Source organism: Lepisosteus platostomus, unplaced genomic scaffold (genome assembly GCF_059453375.1).
Source record: "Lepisosteus platostomus isolate fLepPlt1 unplaced genomic scaffold, fLepPlt1.hap1 Scaffold_60_H1, whole genome shotgun sequence".
Classification (NCBI taxonomy): Eukaryota; Metazoa; Chordata; class Actinopteri; order Semionotiformes; family Lepisosteidae; genus Lepisosteus; species Lepisosteus platostomus.
The window spans coordinates 260,769-278,085 of record NW_028291676.1 but is presented as its reverse complement, the minus strand read 5'-3'; the positions used below and the strand labels follow the sequence as shown (position 1 = coordinate 278,085).

General features: G+C 47.0%; 8 non-coding genes across 8 annotated transcripts; 4 read left to right on the top strand and 4 right to left on the bottom strand.

Moving 5' to 3' along the window:
* Window positions 1-344: 344 nt before the first annotated feature.
* On the bottom strand, window positions 345-463 carry LOC148632639 (5S ribosomal RNA). The gene has a single exon (XR_015934284.1). It is a non-coding gene; the product is annotated as a 5S ribosomal RNA (ribosomal RNA).
* A 1,807-nt stretch (window positions 464-2,270) lies between these two features.
* LOC148632638 (U1 spliceosomal RNA) lies at window positions 2,271-2,434 on the top strand. The gene has a single exon (XR_015934266.1). It is a non-coding gene; the product is annotated as a U1 spliceosomal RNA (small nuclear RNA).
* A 636-nt stretch (window positions 2,435-3,070) lies between these two features.
* On the bottom strand, window positions 3,071-3,189 carry LOC148632637 (5S ribosomal RNA). Its single transcript, XR_015934275.1, has one exon. It is a non-coding gene; the product is annotated as a 5S ribosomal RNA (ribosomal RNA).
* Window positions 3,190-4,478: 1,289 nt separating this feature from the next.
* Window positions 4,479-4,620, top strand: LOC148632636 (U4 spliceosomal RNA). The gene has a single exon (XR_015934241.1). It is a non-coding gene; the product is annotated as a U4 spliceosomal RNA (small nuclear RNA).
* Window positions 4,621-5,453: 833 nt separating this feature from the next.
* trnag-ucc (transfer RNA glycine (anticodon UCC)) lies at window positions 5,454-5,525 on the bottom strand. The gene has a single exon. It is a non-coding gene; the product is annotated as a tRNA-Gly (tRNA).
* Window positions 5,526-10,766: 5,241 nt separating this feature from the next.
* Window positions 10,767-10,848, top strand: trnas-acu (transfer RNA serine (anticodon ACU)). Its single transcript has one exon. It is a non-coding gene; the product is annotated as a tRNA-Ser (tRNA).
* Window positions 10,849-11,559: 711 nt separating this feature from the next.
* Window positions 11,560-11,631, bottom strand: trnag-ucc (transfer RNA glycine (anticodon UCC)). The gene has a single exon. It is a non-coding gene; the product is annotated as a tRNA-Gly (tRNA).
* Window positions 11,632-13,878: 2,247 nt separating this feature from the next.
* Window positions 13,879-14,020, top strand: LOC148632632 (U4 spliceosomal RNA). The gene has a single exon (XR_015934249.1). It is a non-coding gene; the product is annotated as a U4 spliceosomal RNA (small nuclear RNA).
* The last annotated feature ends 3,297 nt before the right edge of the window (window positions 14,021-17,317 follow it).

Below are 17,317 nucleotides of genomic sequence, written 5' to 3'. Positions count from 1 at the left end.
CCCGTTTTCTGATTGCTCGGTTCTGTACCAGTGCAGACATGTCAAACAGTGAATGGCTGTACCTCTATTGTATCCGTGCTCAATGAATGAAATCGGTAACAAATGAATATATGTCTAGTTATACGAAAAACGAGTGGTTTATCGACTCATCTTCATTTGCAGATTTAGAGGCAGCTTCGATATTCGTTTTACAGACGGGTTTTTTTTTTTGAATATGGGTCACACACATGCCACAGCAACAAAACATCTCTAGAGATGAGGCTATAGATCACCTTTCCATCCTGCAGGTTTTCCTCCCAAAGCCTACGGCACCAACGGCGACCCCTGCTGGCCGGGAGAGCAAAAGCTTACAGCACCTGGTATTCCCAGGCAGTCTCCCATCCAAGTACTAACCAGGCCCGACGCTGCTTAGCTTCCAAGATCAGACGAGATCGGGCGTGTTCAGGGTGGTGTGGCCGTAAGCGAAAACCCCAGCGCCTGACTCGCTACTTGAAGCTGTGTGTGGCGGGGGTTCCGTGCCCCCCGAGGGGGACTGAAGGATCGTTCGTGTGAAACTCTTTGGAAAGGAGCTGCTTTCCAAATCCCATTGCGTGCCTGGATGTTGGCGAATGCGCTCCCTTGTGTTGGCTCGTCCCGCACTGGAGGAGGACAAACAATCTGCACGGAGGAGCACCAGGCAAGTCTTCACCAGACAAAAACCTCCAGTGCACAGCACTCTGGAAACATTTCGGGGCTTTCGCGTGTTTATTTCAGCACGTAAAGCGCACCGGTCCAACACGTCGGCCGGGCGCGCGGCGCCTCCGCCCTCTTGTGGCCTTGCGGCGTCAGAGCAAGAGGCTCCTTCTCGCTGCCCTTCCGCTGTGTTGCAGGGCCCCGAGAGGGAACCCGGAGCGCGCACTTTGTGGGGGGCGGGGGACCGCGTTCGCGCTCTGCCCCCGGTCTCTTGCGCGAGTACTAAATCTCACGGACAGGGGGGCCTCGTCATTGATTGTTACAGGTGAGACGGGGATTAGGAGGAGACCCCGACTGATGGGTAAAGGGGAGCACTAACACCAGAGGGACACCCCCGGCGTCTCTTTTTGAGAGACGCCCTTGGGTTTCCTAATGGCCAAGGAGGGTCGGGACCTCGGTTTGACGCCTCCCCCGAAGGACGGCGCCTGTTTGTGCAGCAGAGTGTCGCCATCAGGAGGCTGGGGCGTAAGAGAGCCACACAGCCCGCAGGGTGAGCGCTCCCTACTGGTCCCAGTCACACCTCTTGCAGGAGCAGCAGCAACCGGAGCTTTTCCGGGGTGGAATCTCCCATCCGGGTGCCGGCCAGGCTCACACCTGCTGGGCTGCCCCGGGGGTGAGCCCAGTCGAGAGTCGCAGGGCCAGATCTAGTCACCGGGGAGAAACGATAGAAGTGAAGGATTGCTCGGCTCTCGGCACTTGAAAAGACCGACAAATGTCTCGTTCCCGCCGGAGCTGAATGTACCCGCATGTGTGGTGTCGTCTTCTTCCCCCGCCCCGCTGTGTTTGCTGTATTGTCTCTGAAGCCGGCCCCCCCGAGACGAGACGGGCTGTTCCTGTGCCCCAATTAACACTTTACAGGTGCCATTCCCCGGCATTGTGGCCATTGTCGGTGCTCACACGCGATAAGATAAGGCGGAGGAGAGCGGGGCATGCCCAGCGGCAGACATTCAAGGAGGGGGCAGTGCGAGGTGAGGTGAGGTGCGACACGCCGGAGCCCCGACGCAGCTAATGCGGAGCACTTGTTGGACTGGCATCGAAAGGACGTGTGCGCACGGAGCGAGCCTTCCCTGCGGCGGAGTGCGGGAACTTTCTCCCCCCCTCCCGCTGCAGGAGTTGTGTGCGCTGCAGCGATGCCGAGAGAAAAGCACAGAAGGCAGCAGGCTCTGGAGAGCAGGTAAGAGACGGAGCCTTGTGGGCAGGCGAGCAGGCCCATTTTTTGGAAATTGATGAAAAGGTTTGTTCGGTGTGTGCCAGGCGCACGTCGCGAGCTTGCGTGGCGATCTGCCGGTCTGGAGTAATGCAAATGAGGCCGAATTGCATCCCGGGACATGCTGCAAATGCACAACGGCGACTGCAGATGTGTAGGAAACGGCGCGCTCGTTTTCTCGTTTTGCCCACACTTTTGAGTGTTAGTGTGGCGTGTGAGTGTGCGAAAGAGTGGGCCCAGCAGGAGGCGGTGGCGTGCGGGGCGAGGAGGTGGCCTAGGCTGCGCGATTTGTGCTGTGGGTGCGGGCCGCTTGCAGGGGCCTGTACAACTCATACTTACCTTGCAGGGGTATAACCTTGATCAAGAAGGAGGTTCACCCAGGGCGAGGCTCGGCCATTGCACTCCGGCTGTGCTGACCCCTGCGAATTCCCCAAATGTGGGAATCTCGACTGCATAATTTCTGGTAGTGGGGGACTGCGTTCGCGCTCTCACCTGATGTGCTTGGTCCAAAATCAGATACGGGAGGGTTAGGACACCACGAGCTGCGTGGCTGCGGAAGGATCCCGGTTCGACAGGAGTGGACGCCGCTGCTGGTTCTCGCTGGCTTTTAGTTAGGGGTCCGGAGAAGCATCTCAAGCTAGTTCCACTACTCCTTCCGGACGTTCATTCCCTTTTCAAAGTCAGTCGTTTTGCTGTAGTCTGCGTTCTTTAGGCTGATTATCGAGGTTAGCCTTTATTTGGTCATGGGGGGCCTCGGTACTGTATGCTGAGTCTAAAGACTGTTTCACCCGTTTTCTGATTGCTCGGTTCTGTACCAGTGCAGGCATGTCAAACAGTGAATGGCTGTACCTCTATTGTATCCGTGCTCAATGAATGAAATCGGTAACAAATGAATATATGTCTAGTTATACGAAAAACGAGTGGTTTATCGACTCATCTTCATTTGCAGATTTAGAGGCAGCTTCGATATTCATTTTACAGACGGGTTTTTTTTTTTGAATATGGGTCACACACATGCCACAGCAACAAAACGTCTCTAGAGATGAGGCTATAGATCACCTTTCCATCCTGCAGGTTTTCCTCCCAAAGCCTACGGCACCAACGGCGACCCCTGCTGGCCGGGAGAGCAAAAGCTTACAGCACCTGGTATTCCCAGGCGGTCTCCCATCCAAGTACTAACCAGGCCCAATCCTGCTTAGCTTCCAAGATCAGACGAGATCAGGCGTGTTCAGGGTGGTATGGCCATAAGCGAAAGCCCCAGCGCCTGACTCGCTACTTGAAGCTGTGTGTGGCGGGGGCTCCGTGCCCCCCGAGCGGGACTGAAGGATCGTTCGTGTGCAACTCTTTGGAAAGGAGCTGCTTTCCAAATCGCATTGCGTGCCTGGATGTTGGCGAATTCGCTCCCTTGTGTTGGCTCGTCCCCCAGTGGAGGAGGACAAACAATCTGCACGGAGGAGCACCAGGCAAGTCTTCAGTGCACAGCACTCTGGAAACATTTCGGGGCTGTCGCGTGTTTATTTCAGCACGTAAAGCGCACCGGTCCAACACGTCGGCCGGGCGCGCGGCGCCTCCGCCCTCTTGCTGCCCCTGCAGCTGCTTCACTTTTCCCTTTAGTTGCCATCAATTTTTTTGTAGTGCTATACATATACGATTGAGGTATCTTACAGTTCTCCTTCGAAGACCCAGCACTCTCTTTTCTTTTCCCAGTGTTACTCATATCGGACTTTTTAAACCTAAAAAAAAATCTTTTTTTCTTTCAATTATAACTGAAGTTTAAACAACTAGTGTTAAGTCCTTATTTTTCTGTAGTCAAAAAAAGCAAAAATTAACATTTAGGTCATGAAAAACTCAAAAAAAACTCCCCAACCACTAATGTTTACCTCCCACCTGAGCGCCATCTTGAACGCCCCTACCACCAGAGAATGCTCACGATTTCGGAAGCTGTCTCCGGGACGTGCTGATTCCACACATCCTGAATAAATCATGATATTGTTAGTTGCTGTAGCTAGACGTTCAAATGAGTTTCATGGCCAGATGGACTGTTTCCTCCAGCGGTATAGTATTGCAGTGAGACAGCACGATGCCTGCAAGACTATGTCACGCTAAACGCCACAGATTGTGTTTGTCCGTTCGTGTCAGTCGTCCTGCAGCCACGGGAAGTGGGACACAAACATGCTGCAATGCTTTCAAGACGTTAGGATTTGTTTGTGTAACATCCGAGAAGAGTACTTGTGGCTTGAATGTGAACTGTACGTGCCCGCCCCCTTTCCTCTGTAGTGCATGAGTTCCTCCCGGCACGCCCTTCGTCATTGTTCTGTCATCTTGTATTAAAGGGTTGTATTTCTGCTGCTGAAAATAAGCAACGGTTTTCTCACAACGCCTTTTGTTCCCAACGGAGCCCTTGTCTGTCATGAAATTCTTCAAAACCTCAAGCTAGAAGAAGAAGAAGACGACAAATATGAAGGGTTACCGCAACGACATGCCATGAGACGATCGATAACGATTTCCATAGGATCCCCGCGGTTGCCTGGCAACCGTCAGCTTTGCGCAGTGGCAGTATCGTAGCCTGTGAGGTTTAGCCGAGGCGCGATTATTGCTAGTTGAAAACTTTTCCCAATACCCTGCTTCCGCCGATTTGCAATACAATCGGCGAAAGCAATTTTTGACAGTCTCGTCAGAGACTGAGCAAGGTGTTTAAAGACAGATTTGGTCATGGTGACATCATGGTAGAAAGAAACGAGCTTGTTACGTCTCAACAGAAACGCTCTTTAGCTCTTTCAGCGTTATGCAGAGAACAGCGTCTGTCGAGATCACTTTTGAGTCAGCGCGAAACGCCGTGTGCTGTCAGTTTGATTTCATATTGCTCGTAGCGGCGCCCGGCTTTTGTCTGTCAAAAGTTAGGTTGCGCTTCTTCATGCTGCATCGTCGGCATGAGTGGAGCTTTTTAAACGTCTGTACTTACTGCGCCCCATAAGAAATGGTTTGTCCCCGTTCAAAAGAGATTGTGCGATGTCCTGCAGCGTTCGCAAAGCAAACCTTTGACAGTTTGAAAAGAGGAATTTATTCTGCTTCCTGTGCGTGCAGTAGTTACAAAGTTGAACGTCTTTACACGATGTGCTGCAGTTTTCAGTGGGCGGGCTTTGTCAGATGGCTTGGAAAAACGCACTGAGACATCATGAGCAGTGTCCTGCATGTTTTCTGTGTATAGCTGTCTTTTAACGCATACAGAATTCATTCGAAATCATTGATTTCTCCAATTAACAAGGGTCCCTTTTTGAACCTGCCAGAAGCATTCTTTCAATGTAACAGATTTACTCCGGGGAAAGGCAGCATGACATTGAGAGTAGCTCAAGCTTTCAGCACCCGTATCGGACTGCGTGTATGCAGACACCGCTCAGAATCCCCTGTAAGATTCTCTCTCAGTTCCGTTGTGCAGTGCTTTACCTCTTTCAAAAGGCTTCGCTTTGCTAGTCACAATCCAAGGCTCATGACAGCATTTAAAACCAATCGCCACTGCGTTGGCCGGGAATCGAACCCGGGTCAACCCCTTGGAAGGCAGCTATGCTCACCACTATACCACCAACGCACACCTGCAAAAGCCCTGCAGGACACCACCAGAGAATGCTCACGATTTCGGAAGCTGTCTCCGGGACGTGTTGATTCCACAAATCCTGAATAAATCATGATATTGTTAGTTGCTGTAGCTAGACGTTCAAATGAGTTTCATGGCCAGATGGACTGTTTCCTCCAGCGGTATAGTATTGCAGTGAGACAGCACGATGCCTGCAAGACTATGTCACGCTAAACGCTACAGATTGTGTTTGTGTTGGACAGTTGGACCCTACAGCTGGTCCCTCGTCGACAACCTGAATAGCTTATTCAGAAGCAGTGCTGGACCGGGAACGAACCAGCTTCTTCCCAGGCACAAGAGTGACTGGTGAGGACTCGCGGTCACACTCTGTGCATAGAGACTTTCTACCAGCCAGCCGGACTGCTGGTAGATCCCCTCAGAGCAACGACTGCCCTGCGCAACGAACAACCTCATGATTACTGCTACAATTAATAATTGTCTCAGTAAACCCATCAAACCATTACATTTAATGGCGTCCCTGGGTGGGCGAGTTTAGAATGAAATGAGAATCAGTCGCACAGAATAACTGATGTTGCTGTGAGTTCAAGTTCAGCACAGCACCGCGGCTTCTATAAGCGAATACCGGGTGTGCTGATAACTGCGTAAAGAAATCCCCCTGTTTTCTAGCGTTTAGTGTAACGTGTGCTGATTGGAAATCCATCTGCTCGGGTGTCTAGATTCCATACTGTATTTTGGAAAAAGAAAAAAAAAAGTAATACTCTTAAAGTTTCTCTGACGTAATGACAATGGCTGCTAAAATGTCTGAAGTGGAGTCGCTTATAAGTACTATTTCTAGCGACGACAATCCTGGTTACTGGAGTGGTATCGAAAAGTTGAACTTTGATGATATTGAGAAGCTGCAAGTAGATTTAGTAGCTAAGGTAGCGAACCAGCTTAACATAGGAGGGTTTGTGAACGCAGTTCTGGTCCTCAATTTCTTTTTCTGTTTCACCTTAAATCTAGCTAAACAGCTGGAACTGTCTTTGTCCGAGCTGACAAAGTTTCAAAAGCTTCAGGGAACGCTAGAAAGATATAAGGCGGAGCGAGTTGAGTTGTTGGATATAATCAGAGAAAAGAGAGTGAAAAATGAGGAAAGTGAAGACTGACTCAGGGAAGTTTTAGGTAAATTAGATGACTTGTCTGCTAGAGAAACTGCGGCTGAGGTAGCTAGGAGAGACCTGGAAGCGAGCTTGAAAGAAAAAGAAAAAGAAATTGAGAGTTTAAATGAGCTCAGCCAGGAAAGGCAAAAGGAGTCAGATGCTGCCGTACTGGAAGCAAAATAGACTAGATCCCACTTGCATGCCAGCCCACCTAGCAGCCCGGAGCGCTCACCCAGCGCGCCGGGAGGAGGTTTCTCCCGGCCAGGGTCTGTGGTCGGATCGGCATGGGGGGAGATCGCCGAGTCCTGCGCGAAACGCAAGGGCGAGTCAATTCAGGCATAGACCCCCTGCTCCTGATCACGGCCGTCTCCCTGCCCGCGGAGAAACCGTAAAAATTAACCTCCACTCCCTGAGGCAGTTAGCCAAAGATGTAGAAAGGTTTGACCCGTCAGTGTCAGGGAATAATGTGGAGACCTACATCGATGAGCTGAGATATACTTTGCAGTTTATGCCCGAAGCGTCCGAACAGGAAAAGGCTATGTAAGTAAGGAAAACTACCAGCCGAGCGGTCCACGAGTGGATGTCTAGACAAGGACCGGAGGTCTGTAATAGCTTTGAGGAGCTGTGTCAGGCAATGATCGGAGAATTTTCGGCTTTTATCGATCCCATAGCTGCCGTGGCCACAGCGCACCATATTAAGCACGAAAAAGCTGAAGCCCCTCGCGATTATTATCAGAGGCTTAGGCGCACTTATTTTGCAGGGCGGAATGAAGAGGGTTGCGAAGAGAACGTGAATTTCAAAGGTTTATTCATTGCTAATCTGCATCCCTCAGTCAGGAAAATGATTGTGATGCACACTGATGCAAAAGCGATGAAAATGGCTGACATTAGAAGGTTGGCTCAAAAAGCCTGGGGAGCTGAAGTCTCTGCTTCCTCAGAGCGAAAACCTGCTAAAACGGCCGTGTTCGCCACTAAAGCCAGCAGGGTTGACGACTCGCCTCAGCTCGAGGCAGCTGAGGTTCCTGAGCTCGCTAAGCCCCGGCGCAAAATAGGCTGGCAGGACCGCCCTAAGCGTCAGAGCCGCCGTGAGCGCTACGGGGAAGGCAAGGGCTCAGGCAGAGCCTATCATAAGACTGGACGAAGGGAGTCGACTAGAGCCCGCCTGGCCAGGCTTGAACAAGCCCTGCCTGAGAGATCAGGACAGGGTAAACCTTCCGCACCGAATGCCGGAAGTGTGAATGAGCTTAGGGGGACCACGCCCCTTCTCACTGGAGGAGGCGGGGATCCGTCCCAAGCCCCTCCCTCAGTCTATCTGATTGGGTGGGAGGGTTCCTGCCTGGAAGAAGGCTGTGACTCTGAGTTGGGCGCTGACCCCGCCCCTGAAGTCAAAGAAAAGGCAGGCTTCCAACAATTCTTAGGGAATCTCAGCCAGAAAGGCAAAGCAAGGCGTATTTATATCAAGGTTTCTCTTGAAAACGTCTTAGATAGAGAAGCACTGATTGACACTGGGGCTGAAATTAGTTTGATGTCAGCCGATCTACTCAGCGAGCTCAAACGAGTAGCGAAAGGAAAAGGCATCAGACTTAAGGTAGAACCGTGTAAGATAGATATTTCCAGCTATACCCAGGATCATGCCAGGATCACACACCGAGTGTGGGTGGCACTTAGGTTCGGGCCAATGAACGTGGTGCATCCTGTTTACATCTCTAGGTTAAAAACAGAGCCACTACTCATTGGCCAAGACCTGCTTGACAGGCTGGAGCCTCTGGTGGACTGCCAGCGTGGAAAATTGTGGGCTCAGGTCAAAAACCCTAAGCCTGTTGCACAGCAAAAAGGGGGATTCAGTGGTTATGCTGTGATCACACAGTGCCCACTGAACACTATAGCTGAGTTGGAGGTTCCTCCTGGTTCCTCTGGACGAGAATAAATGTCTCTTCTTGCTTTCCAAAACTACAGGGAAGTCCTGCCCAGGCCAGCACTCCCACGGTCTCCCAACTACAGGAGCAGTGCTCCGAGCAGCTGCTTGACCCGCCAGGTAAAGCACACCCCCTTTTCATCCCTGAAGAAGAGTGGATCTCCCTGTCCGGTAATGAATGGGAGTCCTTTCTGTGCACCCTGGTACCTCAGGGGGTCCAGGACTACCACCCCATGGTGGTGGGAGGGGGTCCAGGTGGCAGAAGTGCAGGTTGATGATGTAATTCTTAGCCTCAGCTCTGAGAAGTCCATAATCAGTGAAGGTCTGTTCGAGGACCTGTCGCGAAGCTGTCAGGTGACCCTGGTGACGCAGTCACAGGTTCTGTGGTGGGCACCCCCACCTCATAGGTCCATTTGGAGCAAAGGAAGCTGTGTAGCTTCCATCTCCATCGGAAAAAGGAAGTTTGCTCACTACTTCCAGGTAGCACCTCAGCTGACCCATTCGGTCTGCATTGGTGCAGACCTATTGGTTCGACTGGGCGCCCAGCTGGACACAGTAAACAGTGTGCTGTGGAAACGGGTGGACCCAGATGCCCACTCTCTAAGCGGTGACCCCGAGAACATTCGGTCAGGTCAGACGATTCCTCAGGCCTGCCAGGTAGTAAACGAATCGGACCTGATCGTTCCTGCGTCAACAGCAGGGTTTCCGGTACGCCTTGTCCTAAGGAAGGGACAGAGAATGGACGCTGAGATGGTTTTCTTCCAACCATCAGCTCAGTTTATCAGACTGAACCTAGCAGTCTGTTGTACCCCCAGACTGGAACGGAATGGCCGAGCCACCTGCCTGTTGGTGCAGAACATAGCAAAACAAGATGTCAAAATCCCTGCTCGCACTGACATGGGACTGGAATTGACAATAGTTTCTATGATTTCGAACTGGCCATCCCAGTACTGGGGCAGCTCCCTGGTCCCTTGGCTTCATAAAAGCGCCACTGTAATAAAGAAATTAAATCCAAAATCAAGAGGGCAGTTGCCTACTGAAATACAAGAAGTCATCAATTTTAACCTAGCAACACATTAAAGGCTGCATCTATACAAGTACGATTCTAGAAATGCTCACCAGATTACGTTTTAAGAAGGAACTGCGCTTCAGGTTCTGCCGAGATCTTAACTCGGATGGCAGGATTCAGAGTCCGGAGTGCGGACTGATTGCGCACGGAGGGTCCATATACTGTGGATCCCTCAGTGATCTTCCGCGTGTTCAAACAGCCAGCGTGTGACTCCCCTGTCCCCGTGACCTCATTGCTCTGCTCTCTCCTCTGTGCAGCCGAGCCCGATTCACGGTAAAGTGAAAAAAAATATGCCCTCAACGTGAGATTTACTCTGGAGCGAGGATAGATGTTACCTTTTTATCATTGAACAGGATGTATGTGATGTGGCGACTAGGTTCAATTTTGTATCCTCTTTAAAAGATTAAGGACTGGGGTGAGCGTGATTTACCACCCTTTCAGCTAAGAACCCGACGTGCGCACCGTTTAAGCTGCATAGACTCGGTCGTTTAACTCTTCTCCATTAGCAGGGTTAAGGTTAAAGAAAAAAAACATTGCTGACTTCTTTTTTTTTGCCAGCTGCTAGCGCTGATTAGCAAGGTTTGTATTTCATGTTTTGCAAGTTGCATCCATTTTAAGAAAAACAAGTCGCGTTAAAGACAGGAAATGAATACTTGCATTTAATTAAGTCTAGCCGTAGGCGGGGATCTCCTGTTTACTAGACAGGCGCTTTAACCAACTAAGCCACTGCGCCCCAGGAGTGTTGTCCTTTTGCAGCCACTTGGACACACCACTCAGACACATCTGCATTCGGTGTGTGCTCCGCCTGCTCGCTGAGCAAGTTGCCACCTTTACATACAATAGCAACATCGACACCAAGAGAAAGGATGACAAATGGCTTTTATCTGGAACTTTTCATGTCCAAGGAGCTCAATGTGCTTTCTGTGTACAACAGGGCCACTGAACTCCACACTGGCCACTGAACCACAGCAGTGGCTTGCTGGCTTGACATCTCCCAAGGAAAATGTTGAAATCACATGTGGAACAGGAAAATGACCCTCGAGTACGTGGGGAAAAAAAGAAAAAGATCATCTGGAGCGCGCCAACCCATGTCCGGACAGCCCAGTTTCGTCGACAAGGTGGCTGAGTGGTTAAGGTGATGGGCTACTAATCCATTGTGCTCTGCAGGCATGGGTTCGAATCCCGTTCTCATCGCTCTCCATGTCTGACATGTGTGCCTGTTCGACATCGGCCCTCCTGTTGTTTGCTCCGGTGCTAGAGCCGTACATTTTCTAGCAGTGGCTGAACATGGTATAGTAGGCCAACGTCGGTATCGAGCAGTGACAGTAACAGTACTTACTGCGCCCCATAAGAAATCGTTTGTCCCTGTTCAAAAGAGATTGTGCGATGTCCTGCGGCGTTCGTAAAGCAAACCTTTGACAGTTTGAAAAGAGGAATTTATTCTGCTTCCTGTGCGTGCAGTAGTTACAAAGTTGAACGTCTTTACACGATCTGCTGCAGTTTTCAGTGGGCGGGCTTTGTCAGATGGCTTGAAAAAACGCACTGTGTTTCGGCTCGGGAAACATCATGAGCAGTGTCCTGCATGTTTTCTGTGTATAGCTGTCTTTTAACGCATACAGAATTCATTCGAAATCATTGATTTCTCCAATTAACAAGGGTCCCTTTTTGAACCTGCAAGAAGCATTCTTTCAATGTAACAGATTTACTCCGGGGAAAGCCAGCATGACATTGAGAGTAGCTCAAGCTTTCAGCACCCGTATCGGACTGCGTGTATGCAGACACCGCTCAGAATCCCCTGTAAGATTCTCCCTCAATTCCGTTTTTCAGTGCTTTAGCTCTTTCAAAAGGCTTCGCTTTGCTAGTCACAATCCAAGGCTCATGACAGCATTTGAAAACATTCGCCACTGCATTGGCCGGGAATCGAACCCGGGTCAACTGCTTGGAAGGCAGCTATGCTCACCACTATACCACCAACGCACACCCACAGGAAGCCTGCAGGACACCACCAGAGAATGCTTTTTTTAATTTTTTTTTTTATTAAACATAGAATTTACAAATACAAATACAACAAGAGGATCAGAGTCATGTACAAGAGAAAAAAAACGCAGCAGAAAAAAGCATTTAACTACCAGAGGTAATTAAGTAATTATGTGATCAAATTGTATATTTTACACGTATCATATTTTCCTTGCTTTAATATTTCTCAATTATTTATAAACTTTAGTTTCAACATGCATGCGTTTCCTGTAAAAAATAAAACTCAGCACACAGTTTTTCTTTTAACAACATTTCGAGTACCTCTGGCATTCATGAAAAAGACATACACAAAAGCAAATAACTAACTCTAAGACTGTCTAAACTATTGAGTTTTTCAAAGAACCAGAACTATAACAGTCCTTAACACTTAACTACACCATTCCAAACTAACACTAAAGAAACACTAGTATATACTGGTATAACAAATATAACCAAACATAATCATTAACTGAGCAGTCACTGGGAGCAAATCTCCTTCCCGTCCACAAAGGCCCTCGCTCCCACAAAGTAGGCTCTCCTCCCCTCTCTTCTGGCAGCTTCAACCTGGGGCCACAGCTGGTTCCTGGTGCTCCTGTCCGCGGCAGACAGGTCCTCTGCAAACCTCAGTTTGTTCCCATTCAAATACTCATTCCCCCTCGCCGCTCGCCACAGCATGTCCCTCGCCGTCCTCTTGGTGAACTGTATTATAATCGATCTGGGGCGCACTTGCCCAGACATGTTCGCTCTCCCGAGCCTGTGAACAAAGTCAATGGCCGATATTACGTCCTCCTGGTCCGGCAGGGTCCTTTTACAGATACCCTTCACTGTTGCAACAAGGTCCTTATCACGTTCCTCTTTAACTCCAAATAATTTTAAATTCCATCATCGACGGTATCTATCTACATCGTTCACTTTCAATTCAAGTTCTTTAATATGCTTTTCTTGTTTGGTATTTACTTGTTTAAGAACTTTTACTTCACTCTTTAAGTCTTCAACCTCTTTAAACACACAGTCCATGGACTTTTTAAGACTTTCGATTTCGACTGTATTAGATCAAATCATTTCCTTCAGCTCACCCATGCTCTGTGCCATCATGTTGAAGATGTTGGTCTGGAGCTCCTCCAGCGTCAGGTCGCCCCTTCCTCTCTTGGCTGCCGGGGTTTTCACAGGTGTGCTGGGCAGGGACTCCGGCTCTTCCTCTGGCAGCTGAGTCTCACTTGGGCTGCGAACGCTCGCGTACGAGCGCATCTCCAGCACTCTTTCCACGTCCCCTCCAGCTGCTTCACTTTTCCCTTTAGTTGCCATCAATTTTCTTGTAGTGCTATACATATACGATTGAGGTTTCTTAGACTTCAACTTCGAAGACCCAGCACTCTCTTTTGTTTTCCCAGTGTTACTCATATCGAAATTCTTAAACCTAAAAAAAAACGTTTTTTTTTCTTTCAATTATAACTGAAGTTTAAACAAGTAGTGTTAAGTCCTTATTTTTCTGTAGTCAAAAAAAGCAAAAATTAACATTCAGGTCATGAAAAACTCAAAAAAAATCCTCAACCACTAAACTTTACCTCCCACCTGAGCGCCATCTTGAACGCCCCTACCACCAGAGAATGCTCACGATTTCGGAAGCTGTCTCCGGGACGTGCTGATTCCACACATCCTGAATAAATCATGATATTGTTAGTTGCTGTAGCTAGACGTTCAAATGAGTTTCATGGCCAGATGGACTGTTTCCTCCAGCGGTATAGTATTGCAGTGAGACAGCACGATGCCTGCAAGACTATGTCACGCTAAACGCCACAGATTGTGTTTGTCCGTTCATGTCAGTCATCCTGCAGCCACGGGAAGTGGGACACAAACATGCCGCAATGCTTTCAAGACGTTAGGATTTGTTTGTAAAACATCCGAGAAGAGTACTTGTGGCTTGAATGTGAACTGTACGTGCCCGCCCCCTTTCCTCTGTAGTGCATGAGTTCCTCCCGGCATGCCCTTCGTCATTGTTCTGTCATCTTGTATTTAAAGGGTTGTATTTCTGCTGCTGAAAAGAATCAACGGGTTTCTTTGTTCCCAACGGAGCCCTTGTCTGTCATGAAATTCTTCAAAACCTCAAGCTAGAAGAAGACGACAAATATGAAGCGTTACAGCAACGACATGCCATGAGACGATTGATAACGATTTCCATAGGATCCCCGCGGTTGCCTGGCAACCGTCAGCTTTGCGCAGTGGCAGTATCGTAGCCTGTGAGGTTTAGCCGAGGCGGGATTATTGCTAGTTGAAAACTTTTCCCAATACCCCGCTTCCGCCGGTTTGCAATACAATCGGCGAAAGCAATTTTTGACAGTCTCGTTAGAGACTGAGCAAGGTGTTTAAAGACAGATTTGGTCATGGTGACATCATGGTAGAAAGAAGCGAGCTTGTTCCCAGTGGGCATTGATTCGTCGAATATACGTATATTTACGGTGAAATTACGGCTATACGTATATATACGTCGCCTCGAAGTATAATCAACGTCGAATTGCAACCGTAAAATTGACGACATTAACAAACGCATATATAACGTCGAAAACACATCTAACACAGTGCCTGAGGCTTTTTACTGTATGTATCGTGTGTGCCGCAACTAGGAGTATACGGCACTCTGCACAGTGTACGAAGTAAATTATTTTCGCAGCAATTAATTTACACGTGTATAATAAATATAGTAAATATAATAAATTAATTACTGCGAAAATAATTTACTTCGTACACTGTGCAGAGTGCCGTATACTCCTAGTTGCGGCACACACGATACATACAGTAAAAAGCCTCAGGCACTGTGTTAGATGTTTTTTCGACGTTATATATGCGTTTATTCATGTCGTCGATTTTACGGTTGCAATTCGACGTTGATTATACGTCGAGGCGACGTATATATACGTATAGCCGTAATTTCGCCGTAAATATACGTATATTCGACGAATCAATGCCCACAGCTTGGCATACAAGGGTTTTGCTGAGGGGGTCTTGCCACCTGCCTGAAAAAAAACAGTAAAATGTTTGAGTGCCTATAGAGTTTCTATTTTTATTTTCTTGACAAAAGTCCCCCATCAGTGCGCGGTGCCCGAGGAAAAATCTGTAGGGGGGCGTCTGAAATTCTGAGGGGGGAGTGATATTTCGGTTGAAACGGAGCTGTACGGTGCAGCTACCCAAATGAAATCTCGCAGCTATGCCATTGATTAGTGCTTCATGATAGAAGATAACGACTAGCAATCTGGTATTTGCGATGAAGTTCAGTTTCACATTTTTCGTCACTCTCAAGGTTTGTATTGCCTGGAGCGAAAAGTACCATAAGCGTTCATTTTTGCAGCTACATGGACGTTCTGAATCGTTAAGAAAAAAATGTTGTAAAACCAACAGAAAGCACAGACTGCTATAACTAGTCCTAGTTATATAACGATTTTAAGTATAATGATAAACTACTGCAAGGAATCGGTCCACCTGAGCAAACAGGATCGTAATGTTGACACTCAATAATATGTGCAGTTCCTGGACGGATAGCCCTCCTGCCCATCAAACAGACTGAGTGACTGTTCGTGTCATTTAGTGTTGTCTGACCATTGACAAAGTACAACTATTTTTTTAGGGTGCAAATTAAGTTAGGTAAATCTTTTTGCCCAAAACTGAAGGGGCGACATTCCCCCCTCCCCCCGTGATGCCAGGCCTGTCCCCATCCTATTCCATAATGTCATTATATATAATACCATACAACAGTGACCGATCCTTAATATTTGCATGCGTTAAAATTGCACATCAGCTCATAGCAGCGATGTATTATCAATGTTAAATTTCAACCATAATATCGACAACATTAATAAACGCATACGTTGAGAAAATATCGAACCCATCATATTTTCTGGTTATATACCACAATGCATTGCTAGTATTCGTTGGTCACCATTTTGGACACGTTTTTCAAACGTAGAAGTATATCCGAAAATATCTCAGCAATCCTCTTTTGACGAGTAAGTATGAACAATAATAATACTATCTGAATACATACAGATCTTTCTTAATATTATTTTGATTAAAATAGTATGTGAATAAGCAAAAAAAATGGCACATAAAATAGTGTGAATGGGGAAGATGACACAAAATCGTTTTGCCGTTTCTCTTATTCTTATTCTATGTTGTACTTTCAAACTTTGGGTACTCTTTAATTAGGACAGACTTTATTGCTCAACTGCTATGATGCAAGCCAAATTTTATACATTTATTTCAGCTTTGAGCTTAGTAAACCGTTCATTTTTTAGATTATACTAAAGAAGATATTAATCATCATTTATTTGGGAAGTAATATTATATAATTTTCTCCTAGCTGCGGTGCTGAAGTCCCACCCTACATCAACAGAAAAAGAAATAAAGGAGCACGCAATGTGTTACTTGAAGAATGCATATGCAAGGCAGGGGGCCAAGAGATCTGGACTCTGAAAATAATAGGTTTTTGGTTCTAACTGTTAGGACAATTAGACAGGGTTTGCAAATAGTGGACAAAAATCGTCTTAACTTCCATTGTAATATTTTATATTTTATGTAATATTTTTTTCTTGGAAATATAGAAGTTGTACATTTTAAAATGTATATTTGAATCAAAATGTGGTTTTGAGTTAGTGTGTTAATGTAATTCGTTTTGTGTTTGTCATTACTATACTGTATATTGCCATGTTACCAGAATTTGTAGCTGAAGTTTAAGACTAGTTGTGTTTTTTTATGATTATTGCCCATATGTTGATTGTTGATTGATTGTATACAATGTATAATTTGAAATACATATGTTTCAGGTGTGAATGTGTATTTTCAGAATACATTTCTAAACCTAATCATTGGCTTGTTTTACTTGTTTCTACACCTATAAAATCTATCTTTGATGTATAATAGACCTCTACCCATATACGTATAATAGACCTCTAATGTTATCCGTATAATAGACCTCTAACCATATACGTATAATAGACCTCTAAAGTTATACGTATAATAGACCTCTAACCATATACGTATAATAGACCTCTAAAGTTATCCGGAACTCCAACCATATATGTATAATAGTCCTCTAAATTTATCCGTATAATAGAACTCCAACCATTTATGTATAATGAACGTCTAAATATAGACGTATAATTGACGTTTAACTTTAGACGTATATTAGAATTTCATTCTAGACGAATTGTAGACCACATTTAGACGTCTAAGATATGCGTTTAATAGACGTATATTATACGTCTTTTGCCCAATGGGTTACGTCTCAACAGAAACGCTCTTTAGCTCTTTCAGCGTTATGCAGAGAACATCGTCTGTCGAGATCACTTTTGAGTCAGCGCGAAACGCCGTGTGCTGTCAGTTTGATTTCATATTGCTCGTAGCGGCGCCCGGCTTTTGTCTGTCAAACGTTAGGTTGCGCTTCTTCATGCTGCATCGTCGGCATGAGTGGAGCTTTATAAACGTCTGTACTTACTGCGCCCCATAAGAAATCGTTTGTCCCCGTTCAAAAGAGATTGTGCGATGTCCTGCAGCAAACCTTTGACAGTTTGAAAAGAGGAATTTATTCTGCTTCCTGTGCGTGCAGTAGTTACAAAGTTGAACGCCTTTACACGATCTGCTGCAGTTTTCAGTGGGC